The sequence below is a fragment of the Motacilla alba genome, chromosome 4 (assembly GCF_015832195.1).
Source record: "Motacilla alba alba isolate MOTALB_02 chromosome 4, Motacilla_alba_V1.0_pri, whole genome shotgun sequence".
NCBI lineage: Eukaryota > Metazoa > Chordata > Aves > Passeriformes > Motacillidae > Motacilla > Motacilla alba.
Genome location: NC_052019.1, coordinates 65,387,777 through 65,403,774, shown reverse-complemented (window position 1 = coordinate 65,403,774; position 15,998 = coordinate 65,387,777). Strand labels below are relative to the sequence as shown.

Below are 15,998 nucleotides of genomic sequence, written 5' to 3'. Positions count from 1 at the left end.
CAAGATGTCTGGCTTTAGCCTTTTTTCTGTCACAGACACCTGATGGATCTGGACTGAATCCCACAGGGATTCAGATCAGGAACATTTAGCTAACTTTTCTGTAGATCATGTAGAGCTAAGGGAAATGTCTAAAGTCGATTTCAGTGGTTTTAAAACTGTTGTTAAAGTCTCTCTTTTTTCTTTCTTAAGGAAGATACCAGTATGCTGGGAGCTGTTAAGAGAGAATGGAAGAGCTGAAATCCACATTTGTCAGAGAGAGGAGATGGGCTAAATATCATGCACAGAATACGGAAACCTTTTTAATCCTGGTTGGGTATTTACAGGTAATCAAATAAATAACAGCCATGTTAACATAAATATTTACTCAACATGAAAAAGAAAACCATGAAACTGGTGGGGTTTTCTCCAATCCAACAGAACTACAAATAAGTGCCAGCTTTTGTGAATCAGCAAAGAAATTTATCTCCAAAGAGCTTCCAGTTAATATGTGCCACACAGGGATACAAAAGTGATGGACTGCTGTTCAGTCTTGTGTCCTGCCCTGTTTTCATATTGTAGGACTCAAAAGCTGTACAAGTACTTTTAATATGTTTCTCAGAACCAGTGACAAAACAATGTTTTTAACTAGCTACAAATCTAAACACAGAAACTCTGTTGAACAATTTCATTTCCCATTTTCTTGTTCTTAAAAAGTAATTAAAAACCCCAGCCTTACAACCACAATCAACTCCTTGATATGTTCTAAAATAAAGGATGTAAACATTACCAGATCATTAACATGGAACATGGTGAACGGAAAAGGAAACTCTAATTTGATAATATTTGTTAGTTTTAGGCAAGCCATTTCATACATTATTGGAGAGATCCAAAATTACAAAAAACTTGACCATTTGAACTATTTAAGTAAAACATGAGAAATACACTATATGGAAAAAAGTGTGCAGAGGTAATGGCAAAAGAACCAGATGTTTCTGTAGGGCTTTTCAGTCTTTAACTTCAGCATCAGGATGATAAAGAGCAACATAAAAACCTGTCACTGCTACAGCCAAGCAAATACACACACACACACACTTCCACTACAGCCAAGATATGACATTTTTAGGAACATGGAGTGCATCCATTTTGTTCTCATGTTTGTACATTTCTGTGAGCACAGCCAAGTTTTTGCAAGGCAGAACTCAAAGAGAAAGACCAGGAGGCTGGATAATGCTGAGTGTAGTCTAACAGGATATACCGGGCTATTGGTTTCCCTCCAGATGTTTTTCAATAGAACCAGTGTTTCAGTGGCCAAGTTTCACTAAGCTCCATGATGTCAAACATAAGGTTCCCTACCACATGACTCAAGAAATTAAGGATAAAAGCGCTGACTTAAGTGTGATTGTGAATCTGGACAAACTCCTAGGAATAAATTCTTGTTGCAGAATACATATATTGACTGAAGACACACAAGGGGATGCTTAACGAAGATAAGTGAAATATTAATAAAGCAAAAATTCATGAACATATATTAAAAAAAAAAGGCTTGTAACAATAATTAGGAAGTTTTCCAGAGGCACGTAAGTTTTCACTTAAACCAATGGATAAGTTTAGGTACACAGTTCAGCTGGAAAACCTTACTAATTACTATAATGGCCGAACTCCAGGGCTTAAATTTTTCTGTTATTTCTTGACGTTATGATTTATATGATTGTCCTGTTCTGGTGACCAAAAAAGTACCAAAACACGTAAAAACCTTGCACCAGAAAAAGAGAAACTGCTTAGTGTCACATTCTCTTCCCTCTTTTAAACTGAAACGAGGGATTCTTACATTATCAGATTCCAGCAGAACCTGTCCTCAGAAAGACGCTGAAACATCCAAAGTTGAAAGACACAGAATTTTCCTCTTCAACATAGTGAAAGGCATAGGATGAAAGGAAGGAAACAGCTCCTGTTTTATTGCTGCTCTGATTACTATTTATGTATCACTTACTAAAGAATTTGTCATACTTTTCACAAGTTGTGACCTCATCAATGACAGGAACTGAAATATCAGCTGCTGTTCATGAGTCAGCCATGTATCATTGTCTCTGTAGGTTACAGAGGATATATGAAAAGAAAAATAACAAAGAAATCCCACCAAACAAAACAGGTGGAGGGCTACTCATGGGGTCTTTCAGACATCCACCTGCTCCCATATGGAGTGCTTCACAAGCTGCAGGTGGATCTTTGCTCTTCCATGGGCTGCAGGGGCACAGCTGTATCCCCATGGCCTGCACCACAGGGGGAATCTCAGCTCTGACACCTGGAACCCTCCTGCCCTTCCTTCTGCACCAGCCTTGGTGTATGCAGAGTTAGTCCTCTCATGTATTCCCACTCCTCTCCCTGACTGAAGTTGTTGTTGAGAGGTCTGTTCCCCCTTTTTGAATCTGTTATCCCAGAGGGGCTACCACCACTGCTGGTGGGCTCAACCTTGGCCTGCAGCTGGTGTTTCTTGAAGCCAGCTGGCATTGTCTCCATCAGATACAGGGAAAGCCTCCAGCAGTTCACCACAGAAGTCATCCCAAAACCCTGCCCTGCAAATCTAATACATTCTCCTGCTCAAAACAGACATGTTCTCAAAGCCGTTGCCAGCCCTGTGTCAAGGATATCTGTTCCCTTCTGCATAGCACAGAGACAAACTCTAAGAATTGATGGATTGCACCCTTCTTTTTCCCTAAGAAATTTTTGGTTTCACAAATGCTAGGGTTCAAGAAAATGCCTTTGTATCAGATCTCCAGGAAAAAAATGAGATTTCTGTAGGATGCCTGATAAGCTCCCACCATTATTGTATCACACTCAGGCAACCTCACCTAAAGGCCTTGCCACTGTTCAATCTATAAGTCTAAACCACAGTATCACATGATTTCACAACTGGCTCTCATTATTTTCTACCACATAAAATCCTTGGGATGAATGTGCCATACTTAGTTAATTCAGTATTTTTTTTTCCAGAGAGAAATGAAGAACATCTACATACCAGGTTAAGATTCCTTGGAATGTTTGAGAAGAGGATGCAAGTCTATAAATCATTTGAAAATGGACATGCACAGATGGTTTTAATTGACATAAGGACATGATTCATTGCAGAATATAAGGAAAAAATCTAGCAACTTTGTTTTGATCTACTGATTAACCCTCCTGCGCAATATCTGCATGCAACCAATGTTGGGTCTTGGGGTTTCAAGCACTCTGCTGACAAACTGTCCAGAGGTACAAGTGTCTGACACCTTCATGTCATTAACATTTTCAAGGAAGACTCCACCAACAAAACTGCTTTCTAGAGAATCAGTTTACTAGAGCTCTATCTAATTTCAAAGCTACACCCAGAATTTCAGAAATGCTCCAGACATTACATTGCTCTGGGAAATACACTACTACTGAGACTTGAAGCTCTGCTGAATGTTAAAGAAGCTCAGTACTTCCTGCACAAGGTTTCTCACTTGACTCTGCCAAATGTGACTTTCAGGCACTGATTATTCCCAAAGCAGAAGGCCTGCTTCACAAAACTTTTGGAAGATTCAGCCAAAACCATTTACCTGTTTCTAAGGAACAGAGAGGGGAAAACATGGGATTTTTTCTCCTGCTGAAAAAAAATTAATAAGCTTTGCTTATTAAATTGGTTGTGAAACAAAGCTGTGCATTAGACAGGAAAGTTGTTCTGTGTCAAGGATAGCCTTTCAACTACACCTGTAAAAATTTGCCTACACTTGGCCCACCCAGAATCCTTAAAAAAATAAAAGTCTATTTAAGCAAGTCCAACACGAACTGGAAATTGGAATTGAACTGCTAATTTCCCTGAAGAGTCCTCAGCTCACTGGAACATGCAGCTGAGCAAAACATTTCCTGCAATTAAAGAGGAAAACTTGTAATGACACTTTTTATCCTCTGTGACACTTTGGCTTAAGTTTGAAGGAGGAAAGATGTGACTGGATGCACAATTTGGAAATGTGAGGATGGAGACCAGGTAGAGACTGTGGAGTGAAAAACATTTTTTAAGAGAAATCAGGAGTGCAACTGGGCCTGTTTGGCCAGATACCAAGGATGAAAACAGATACAATAGGTAGGAGAAATTTCCCAGTGGAAACGTGGGAGCAGAGAAGGGAAGGCAAAAAAGTGTTGATACATCCCTTCAGGGACAACCAATATAAGCAGCATAAACCAGAAGATGGTATAAGACCTTGCAGACAATGGGAATTACATAAGTTAGAGCCTTCTGGCAAAACTGGGCTTAGGCTACTTGAATATTTTAAAATTCAGCAACTGAGGTAGCAAGAGAAGTAAATTTCTCTGGGCAATACATGAATTGGGTGAAACTAATTCTCCCTTCCAACCCAGCATCTTGTGTCCTCCTGTAGCCACGAGCAGGTATCTGGGGAGCATGAAGTGATACTTTCCCCAATGCACTCACAATCTCCAGTGGTGAGAAACAGGATCTTCCTGACCAGAATCTAACCAGAACAGTCTTTCTTTCTCTTCAATGGGTTTACTTGATAACCTTTCAAAGCCAAGTCAATTTTAAGCATCCATAGTGTCCCAGGCCAGAGTACTCCTTTGCGTGAAGCTGCTCCCTGTGGAGGGTTTTGAGCCTGCTGCTGGCCAGTGTCATTGTGAGCTTTCTTTCTTATACTAGAAAGCAATCTTTGCCTCTTTTGCTCCCTTCTTCATCACATTTGTCGGTTTATAGGCCTTTGCCCTTCTGTTTCCTGAATTGTCTGCAAGGCTGTATAGATTTGACCATTATATAAAAAAATGACTCCTTATTGCCTTTCCCTCTTTCTTCTCCACATCCTCTTTAGCAGACACAAAAGATCAGAACATCCATCCATATTCAAAACCAATTATATAACTGTAGATACAATGCACAAACATGACATCAAGATGTTTTATTTTTATGAATAACACTCAATAAGTAAGGAAACATTGGCTGCTGTCATCTGTGCCCAAAATTCAGGGGTTTCATATAAGTATTAGAGATGATCTTTCAAAAAGAAATATTTGTAATGGAAGGGAAGAGAAACGTCCTTCTGGAAATGCTCTAGTAAGAGAAGATTTTAAATGTATTGCCCACGTCCACACAGTGAGGCAGCAAAGGAAGAGGTTGCTTTGAAAAGAGAAACAAGCAAGCAGATGGAGCTTCCAAAGGGGAGAATAAGAAATTTTAATTTGGTGCCAGAAAAGTCACTAAGAATATCAATGAGGAAGGAAGGATGACAATTACTCAAAAATAAACAAATGTACCCATTCTGGAGGTGAAATGGAGTCAGGGATACCAGAGGAGCTAACAGGATAATAAATAAAGAGTGAATTGTAGAAAAATTTTGGTATGTTTGAAGACACAAAAACTAATGTTGAAAAATAGAATAAAAGATTCCAAAAATTTAAGGAATTTGTCTGCAGATGTGTTTCCTTCTCTTTCTCCAAACATATTTAGCTTCAATCAGGACATGGGATAAGAGCACACTGGGGTGACCTTGAGAGTAACAAACCATTCAGCAAACAGCAACATCATATAATGAGATTTCAAATCATAGGGGAGTTTTTGACATGGTCAAAATCAAGAGGAATAGAGGGGCGTATTAGATACGTTGAATCAAAACATACTCAAAATGTTCTGTGTTCTTGAACACCGGCCCTCACATCACCCTTGTGTTCACGCAGGACCATCATCACCTTAACAAGAAAAAGCTCGAAAAAGTAGTGCTTAAAAGCATTTGAATGGGCTCCAGTGAGTCAGTATAACAATTCTCAGAGAAGGCAGATCAAGCAAAACATCAAGATTATTACAGATTCCCAAAGCAGAAGTTAAATGTTTGCAGAATACCTTGCAACCCTGAAAAAATAATGATCTCCAAAACAGGCAGCTTTTCACCAAAGGGCCAGTTTAGATCTTCATCTGTTTTCAAGAGAATTACATACATTTTCCACTGCTGACACAGAGATCAGTCTTGGGTTCCAAGTGTGGGTCCAGAAGCCATTATACCAAATGACAAAAACTGCCACACAAAAATTACACTGGAATGCATATTCTGAGAGCCAAATTTCACATTGGACAAGGCGTTCTGGAGCATATTTCCAAGTTATTGGAAGGGAAATCCATTTTTGAAAGGATAGAAAACAAATAGCAAATGCATCTTTTCTGGTATAAGCATTTGCAGAAAAAAATCCAACAGTTCATGAAGATCAGCTTAAGGAAATTTCAGTCCGCTTAAGCTGTTGATCTGAAATTCAAAAAACAAACAAAAAAACCCCAACTTATTTTAAATCTTTTAGAAAGAAAAGTGGGTGAAAGAAAGCAGAAGTAGCATTTCAGCTGATGCTTTTACTGCAAAGGCCAGTGTTTGGGGAATGAGTTACACAAGTGCAAAGCAAGACATACAAGCCATGGGCAGAGATCTTCCTCCACACGAGCAAGTTGAATACCAATATGGAGGAGAACTGAGGGAACACACTGAAGTGAAAAATTAGCAATCCCTGGCACGTGGCACTTACAAGCTCTGTGAAAAGAGACATTTTAAAGTTCATAATGCCCCTTTAAATCAGACATGCAATTTTATATCAACCTCAGCGTAGAACTTAAATCTACCACAGATCAAGTTACATAAACTGTGTAACAGATGCTTTATATTCATTTTTTCATTCTTGTTTAAGGTTTTATTCATTCCTAATCAAATGTTTACATGACTAAAATGTGGGTTAACTTGAAATTATGTGTTTTATTTGAATTTTTGAAAGCATGCAATGCCCATAGTTGTTCTGGCAGTATTTAAAAACTGAAGTTGTTAAAATATTTTCCAGTCTAATAGGGAAGGGAGCAAAGTTGAATGTGCTGTATGGCAACATTTTTCTACTGGACGTACTGTGGTATCTGGCAATCAAAATTCAATGTTTTCGCACACCACAGAGGAAACAATATTGATCCTTTAAGTGGGGTTATAAAATACAAATCAAGATACATCAATAACAGATCATAAGAAAATAAAATCATCAGGACTATATAATGAAATACATCATGCATTTGTATTTCTTTTCTGCAAGAAAAAATAAATGGGATAAAAGGAGTTAAATAGATTTTATGGCTTTAAAAAGTAAAAGAAAAGAAGATGTTAGCATGAAGATTCTTAATCCAAATTTAAAGGTTATGTATCAAATTATTATAGCCTAGATTGCAAAAAGGAACCTTTTCCCAAGTTACCATGTCTTGAAACTTTAGAGATCAGTGTACTTTGATAAATTCAAAACTTCCAAAATAATGTTTCCAATCAGTTTTTTAATAGCCATTAGTATGGTGGTGAAACACTGATGGTGTAAGAAACCTTTTTCAAGTATCAACCTTCACTTCAAGAACTCCGGCTAAAATGCTTATCAGGAGGTTAATGAAGCAAACATTGATTATCACTTAAATAGCAAGAAGACACCAGAGAAGAGAGAGTGCAGTGGTGACATTCTCTCTTCTACCATGAGGTCTAAAGCTTTTTGAGACCATGGCACCTGCAGCCAAGGGACCTACACAGAGATGGTATTTGAGAGCTACCTAAACCAAACATCTCCATTTATATTGGCCCTCAGTTTTAGGTACCTGGACGTGTTGGCCCAGCCTCTGTTATTCTCAGCTGGTTTTTTGAGATGAAGAATAGTCAAGCAGTGACTTTTTTCCTAATATTAGAAATATGACAGATTTTAGGGGAAGGAGTGCCCAAACAAGGGAGGAGAATCTGTGCATGTGTCTGACAGGATGGCTGTTCATCCATTTGCCATGCTCCAGACTAGTTGAATTTGTAACTCAGCTTCAAGCCTCTGAACATTCCTGCTCCACTAACAATTACCTTGACCACACCACTAAACTCTTCTGGGTGCTGTTCTCATCACACTATTGACTGAAACAAATTTAGTTTAGTTGCAAGCATAAACTTCCAAGAAATTATTATTTTTAGAGATAGTTCCTTCTCTGAGTATAAATGGAAGCTAGTAAAAGAAAGATGATGATGTTGTGATGTTATAAAAACATCAATGAGTAATATCCATCCTGTGCTCTTTCCAAAGATGGTACAGATGTTTAGGAAATAATAAACTGATAAATGTTTAAAATGTTTAAATTGCATCATTCAGCAAATAGAGGACCTTTTACCTTGCCAAAGTCAGTAACTATGTGGTATTTATAAATCAGTACACATGGTATATGCCTGCAATCCCATGAGGGTAACACAGAAAAAACAGAAGCTTTGAAGCTGTGAAGTTAAAATCCAGACTTTGCCCATATTTAAAGATAGCTGAAGCCAGATATTGTTTCAACACAATAGAAAGTTTGTAGCCAGCTGCAAATTTTTGGCTATATAAATGACTGTTTCTGAAATTCAAGCATGTTCATGAGTTAAGTTTTGGTTTGAGCCATGAGCAAGACATGGACTAGCCACAAAAGTTCAGAAATTAATTTGGGGACAAAGTCTGTGTCAAAGTTTTCCGGATCCAAAGTGTGCAAAAACTAACACTAATTGTTGCAGCTTTGGTGCAGCTAATCCAAAGAACAAAAAATACACTTTGGATGAATGTGAATATTCCAGTTCTCTTTTGTAAAAGTGCACAATCCTGATGTAAAAAATTAGCACTGTGGCATGCTTCACAACAGCCTCTAGAAAATTTTTCCAATGGTGACTAAAACTGTCCATTTCCTTTCTAATTTAAATTCATCCAGGTATCAACATGCAGTCAGTGGATCTTCTGACAGCTTTCTTTGCTACACTGGTAACCCAAATTTTCAAGTTCTGTTCACCTTAGAAGTATGCATCTGCATGGACTGAAATACACATTAAGCTTGTCACAGGCAGGAAAAACAGTATAAACATAAATATAAAACACACATTTCCTAATCCCTCCTTGATCCTGACATTTGTTTTCTGATCAGCTTTTGACCATCCAACTTGAATTCATGGTGTTGGGGCACACTAAAACCCAATAGACACTGCATCAAGACCCTGGATTTCTTTGGTTATTTGTGTATGGATCATATCAGCTTTTTTGGCCACAGCAGTAGTCCAGAAGGTAGCAATCAGGTATTATCCATTTGGGTTCCCAGTTCTTTATTTACTCTTTCCAAGTTGGAGACCCTTCTCCTGTAATTAGAGCTGTCCTCTTGGCTAGTGGATGTAAGAGCTATTTGGCCATATTCAGACACACTATTTGCTACAACCAGATGACCAGATGATCTAGATTTTCCTTTCTCATCAATCACTCCCTAGACTTCATGCCACTATTACACCATCAGTAAAGCTTTTAGGTTTCATTCCAGCAGGTTAATATGGATCAATGTTAAACACAGTGTTAAGGCAGATAACCTAAGTCAATACCTTTTGCAGATACGATCCTGTTTATGGCTGTGGAGGAAGATGGTATTTTCACCAGAATGAGGACAGTAACATGACCTTAGAAACTTCTTAAAAACTCCAAAATCCTCAAGTAATATAGCCTGCCAAGTTCTAAGGTCAGAGTTTCTCACTAAGGAGAAGATATGGAACAAGACAAGGCACAGAGAATTTTGTGAAGTTCTCAGGTTACTTGTCAATATTCCAATTCTCCTTTTCCAGCCCTCCATCCAACATTATGGGTTGAAACCATCTGAAGGAATGAGTTGGAAAAGTCTGAAGCATAACTTGAAACTCTTCTTGCCCTCTGGAAAATTCTGAAATCCCTCCTATTTAATTACAACACAGCTTGTATAACACTTTGGCTGCCTTTCCTCTTCTGCTTTGTTTTGTTTGCGTTACTAAGAATATTTGCATGAAAACAGGATATTTGTTTATTAAGAGCTCATCATCTCCTGCTGTGTATTCTCCAGTTTAAGTCATATTCCTTAACATTTATTAGCAAAAGGAGACCATAAATCCTGTTTCCTGTAAAAGTGCCTAATAATGAAATGAGCAAAGAAACTAAAGTGAAGTAGAGAGATTCAGGAAGAAAGAAAGAATGAGAAGGAGACACTACATGATTGATTGTGTAACTTGTGTTTTCCAGAGGAAATGGCCTAAAATCCTCCCCATGAAGTGTGAACTTTTCTTTAGCACTTCTTATCCACCCTTCTGTTTCCAAGCAGGCATTTCTCAAACTGGGCAGACACGCATAAAAATTCTATCTTGCCATCAGCAGACAAGTCAATAACTCCCCCCTCATCTCTTTTGGTTCTCCTGATTTTCTCAACAAAGAATGCCAGCCTACAGGAGGAATATACAACATGGGAAAGAAGGAGTCACACAGCTGGCACCATGGATATGGAACAGCAGAAGAAAAGATCTAAGTGCTTGCCAAGAAAGGACTAAGCAAACCTCAAGTGCAATCTTAGGTTTAGCTTCATTTATCATTTTCCTTCAAAATATGGTTTGCATTTCCAAGATGTACTAGATTGATAGATTCCCACATGACAGAACATGTTTACAGTTTTGCAGGCTTTTTTTAGCTCTAAAATCTGCAAAGATCTACAAGTAGTTGGCTAGAGAAAATGAGCAAGGAACTATGCTGAAGTGGTAAGCAATAGTCCAGAGCATTCCCATACATAACACACACCCAAAGGATTTCCACTTATTATCCATGCCGGATAAAAATGGACACTACATAGAGTCACTAAACTTTTTCAGGGCTATATATTTGTACATATATAAATGGAGAGACATTTTTTCACCCAAATAGGAATCTAGGCATGAGAAAAAGATGGAAAGGAAAGGACTGGGAATGATTCCACAGCTCTGGCATACAGCGCAACCAATATTACATCAACATCTCTTCAGAGGTGTTATGCAAACAAAAATGTAAAAATAGAATAAGTGTTGACTTTTCAAGATGGGATGATTAGCTTCATAGGGTATAAAGTACATCTACCCAGACTGGTCTTAGCAAGTATAAAGGCAAGGGCTCATTTACTTAATAGAAATACTTTAAATGCTATCTAAGAATGAATATTTTTTATTGGTTTCACAAGAAACTGGCATGTCCATTGTATCCTTCCTCTTTCCTTTGTCTTTCTTGAAACATTTTGTTTTGCCCAAAGTTAGATTCAAGCTCTTCTGTCATTCTGGACCCAAAGCACGTATTTTCATTGATCGGCAGTTACAACAAATTTCTTCTCAATATATGGTTTCACATGCACAAAGCGAGTCCTAAAATTCTGCCACTTAAAACTCTCCCTGGTACAGGGAGCTTGACAAAATAAGAAACTTGGCAGGTCCCTATCAGCCCAAATATATCGGTAACATTCATAGCACCTGTTTCCATGAGATGTTTCTTAGTTTCTTGGGTCTATCCAAAGTGTTGTGATGGACCAAATCCCAGGTTAAGGTGCTGTCTTTCACAATATCCACTACTAATTGCAAAAAAAAAAAAACCCAAAACCAACAAACCCAGTGTTAAACAAACCTACTGCAGAGAAAAGTCAATTAAAAAAGATAACAACAGGCTAAGTGCTTGTAATACATCATATATATAGATACAGATGACAGATATGGATAGATATAGATGATATAGATACAGATGATGTACAGATATAGATAGATATACACACTGCGACAGCTGCACATACATAAATGCATACTAAAAGACATGTATATGGAACATACATACAATCCATGGCCCATATTTGGTTCTGCAGTACACATTATGCAGCATCACACCCATTTCCTTTGTCGTGTTCAGTGAACCAAATGTTCTTGCTGAGACATAAATCTCAAATCTCTTGTCTGGGAGAGCTGATCCCCCACACGGGGTGACAGCACCCGGGATGAACTGCCTTTAGGAAACCCAGATAAAGGGACAGAGAAGGTGTTGCAGGGAATTCCAGGAGCCAGCCCAGTAGAAGCAGCTGGGTCAAGACTAAGTTCTTACTTCACAGCTTGCAAAGCAACCAGGGATGCCTTCTCTTTTTCCATTTGCTTCCTTCAGGAGGGCTGAGGACAAGACCTCTACTGACAGTTTCTTACCTTTAAGGGTCTTTCCATTCTCACTAGGGTATAGACAGAGAGGTGTAGCCTAAAACATGGATTGCTCAAATTTTAATCAGAGACTTGACTATCTGCCAAACCATCCCAGAATTGGTAAGGAATCAAAAAGTCTTAAATCATGTTTTAGACACTGGCTATAAATCATTTGGACTTTACATTTATAATAAACTAGATGCTTTATATTTTCATATAAAAAACTCCATCAGTAACAACTCAAGCCAACTGCTCACTAAAACCAAATTATTCCCATGACTAGACGTGCAGATTCTTTAAATGTAGTTGAACAGAATTTGAACAAAAGAAGTCATAGCACTATTCCAAAATTGTAACTGGCAAATTCTAGAAGAAAAAAAACCACGTTAGTCTCAGATACCTGCTCTGAGACTCCTAATTCCATACTTATACTACTAAAATACCATGTACTTAATTTCAGAAGCAACAAGACTCTACAAGTTCCTCTGAAGATAGAGATCTAAAGAGCTTGAATAATCATCAGTTAGGATTATCTCAGCTTTAGAGCTCTTGCTATTTTCGATTGTAAGGATATAAAGTGCTAACTATTATGTCTGATGCATCTTGTTGGGAATTTGGGACCCACATGACTTATGTTAAATAATATTTGTATATTCCATGTTTTTGTTGGACTTACCAACACATCTCCCCTGTGCCAGAATGGAGAGAAATTAGAAAAAATATTTGAAGGAATCCCAGTTCTCAAGCCATTTAATTTACCATCCTGAATATTTTCTCATTATTTGACTCCAGCAAAAGAAGGCCAGTGTGGTGCATGGAGGCTTGGAAACAGGTACCATACTTTATTTAGAAATAATAACAAGCACCACAACCACAGAAAAGTGATTCCTTTGCACTGTGACATGAGCAGCAGAGGTTACAGTCTATGACACAGGCCAAGAGGGGAGGACATATATTTTTGCCTGGATGCTCACCCACACCCTCTGACACAGCCTCTTCAGTATTTTAGGACCAGACCTTACTGTAGGATGTGCCTGTACGATGTGCCTGTTCCTGTGTGGCATCTCGTGAAGTTCAGTGGGAATGTGCATTGTTCCAGTACTTGGAAACACTATCCCAGAGTCTAGAGTTTTTATCTCTGAACAATATCTAATCAAGGTGTACATATATGTCTCAGATCAGATTCCACCAAAAAATATCCCTTACATATTTACTGGAGAACAGAGTAGCTTTGATTTTATATTTTTGTCCAGATTTCTATCTTGCAAGCCACTGGCAAAATAGAGTTAGATAAAATTGAAGGATTTTCCTTAAGATTGATTTTCTTCTTCAAGACAGCTTCAAGCATCTTAATCACCCAAAATCACATTAGAAAAAAAGGCAACACAGATCCCAAACTCTCAGTAGAACTATTCTCAAAAAAATTCTCAAAGTTGAAACTAGAGCGCTCTAAAAGCAACTTTTTCCAAGGATCAACATGTACAACCAACAGAAAGACTTCTCAAGGTAAAAAATTACTGTTGAGGACCCAAAGTCCACACACTAAGCTCCTGAGAGGTAGGACTAAGTCTTGCAGATTTTTTTTTGTTTGGCTGGTTTTTTGTTAGACTTTGGACCAGTCAGGTTCCATGGCCTGAAAGCCCTTTAGCAGCTGGAGTGCATTAGCTGTAGTGTTGGAGTGGATCTTCCAGCATAGTTTCACTGGAAAGGAATCTTGTTCACCTTCTCCAAAACCTTTTGCCAATGCACATCTAAACAAGGTAAGTGTGGACAACTGGTAGATTTCTTCACAAGTCCTGAGCTGGACTAAAACACGCAGGTAGATGCTCCCTGTTCATGTGCTTTGCAGTGTGGAGTCTGGCAGAGTTCACTGACCCACAGTGTTTCACAGGGACAATGCCATCACTGATACGGCATTCTTATTTAAAAAAACCCCAAAAAACGAAAACAAACAAACAAAACCCCACACCCAACCCCCCCCCCAAAAAAAAAACACCAACCACAAAAACCCTAATAAATCATACTCCTAAAAAAGTAAGATAACATCATTCCTTCCCTATAGCGCAATTTTTCCAAATACCAATTTTTCTGGCTTCATCAAGTCTGCTATGTAAATATGTATGGAAACTAAAGATAGTCAAGCAACTATGAAACAAACTGATCAGTTACATAATCCTTCTAATCCTTCTGTTTAGATATGATCACATTATGGAAAAGTCTGAGAAGTCTTACTCTAAGTGTTTCCTCTACTGTTGCCTCTCAGTCTTCCCTGCAAACAACATGTATTGGCTCTGGTGTCATGGCAGGAGAAAATTCATTTACCTTGATTTACTTAGCCTGTTCAGGAAAAAAAGCCTAATAAAAAAAAATCTTCATATTCAAGCAATCTGATATAATGAAGCAGACTGTCTCCCTGTAGGTGTTAGTATGACAAACCAAAGGTAACAATGAACTTTTTTTAAACTAAAGGAAAACTGAAAATGTCTCCATACACCATTCTCTGTAAAATCTAAACATCTGCTCAAGATCCTGACACAGTTTTCATAGTTATGAATAAATGCATTTTAAAACACAATACTGCAAAACCCATTCCTCCTCCATTTGCCTGCCAAATTCAGAGTTCACAAATCTCTGACCTGGCTCCTCTAATCAGCTCCTGGCCCTCTGGCCTCCCTTGGGAGCTGCAAAGGTGGAAGGAGCTGGCTGTGGCCAGCATTGTTCCCTCCTCCTGCAGGAGTGCCCTCACTGGCACATTAGTGCCAGATCCAGAAACACTTTGTGCTTCCCACTGTCAGCCCTGACAGAGCAAGGGGTATTGGAGGAGATGGAAGACAAGGTAGGGCTATGGCCAAGGCAGCAGGGCTTAGGCAGGTGACACCCTAGAAGAACTGGAATGGATCTGCATAGCTCAAACCTGCCATGGATTTTATTTGGTAAGCAAGAAGCACAGGCAGGAATGATGACAAAAGCACCTTATTGAAACAACACCTTCGAGCTGTCATGTCGCAGTCAAAGGCGTCCCCTAAATACAACACCAAGGGCTTAAGAGGTATGAAAGCCTGAACGTTATTTTCAGCATACCATATAGTATAAAAAAGAAAAATTACAGCAAATAAAGCCTTGAATTCTTGAAATAAAAATTAAAAAAAAAAAAAAATTGGATGTTATTTGTTGTGGGCTAGTCCCAGATGAAAAACAATTTAATTCACTATTCTTACAAAGAGACAAGGGCTGTGGTCTTTGTTGCTTGGGGCTGCAAAGCAAGTTCGTGGAACTCTCTTGAAGCTCTTCTTTAGTTATGTCATGATTGCTTAATTCAGATTTGGCTTAGTCATTGACATTTCTGTACATTACTTCATGGATCATAGCTGTGTACCAAGGTAAATGTATGGCAAGATTCTTTTTATTTGATGTTTAATATCAACACACCTTGTGACTATCACAATATTAAAGCAGCTGCTCTAACAAGAAACACCTTGAAGTTTGGAAGGCTTTTTAGCTGACTCCAATTTGTTTATCCTTGAAAAAATAATTTCTGATTTGTTACTTAGTTTGGGTTATAGAGTTATCAGCTCTTCATTAAAGGGCTAAACCTCCAAACCTGCTATTTTTCAAGGAGGCAGGGATATTTCGTTATTGTGTTCCCCTTCATTCCCTTTTGTTTCATTTTTCTCCTGGTAGAAGACCCTGCCAAATATTTCAAAGCCCTTCTTGGCAAGTAATAAAATAATTTGGACAGAGTAAAGTGCAATTAGAATTTTTTTGCAGTTTTCATATTTTGGATGCTGATGAGAAGGGTATCAGTTTTAGTGTACTTGACCAGTTCATTATTTCAGATAATTTCCTGCCACACAGCACAATTGCTACAGATTATGTTTGGTTGAAAAAACTGCAAGGTCCCAATTTCTGGGCTTTTTCAAGTGCAGATAATGTTAAATAAACTATTTTTTCTCCCCCTTCTGTCATTCACTCTAACTTAACTCTTAAAATCTTATTTCTCTTCTTAATATTGTGTATCCAAAAACTGTT

At 38.3% G+C, this 15,998-nt stretch overlaps 1 long non-coding RNA gene across 1 annotated transcript in view; it reads right to left on the bottom strand.

Moving 5' to 3' along the window:
• LOC119700904 overlaps nucleotides 1-15,998 on the bottom strand; it is a 40,994-nt gene that overhangs the window by 12,966 nt on the left and 12,030 nt on the right. The window lies entirely within an intron of this gene.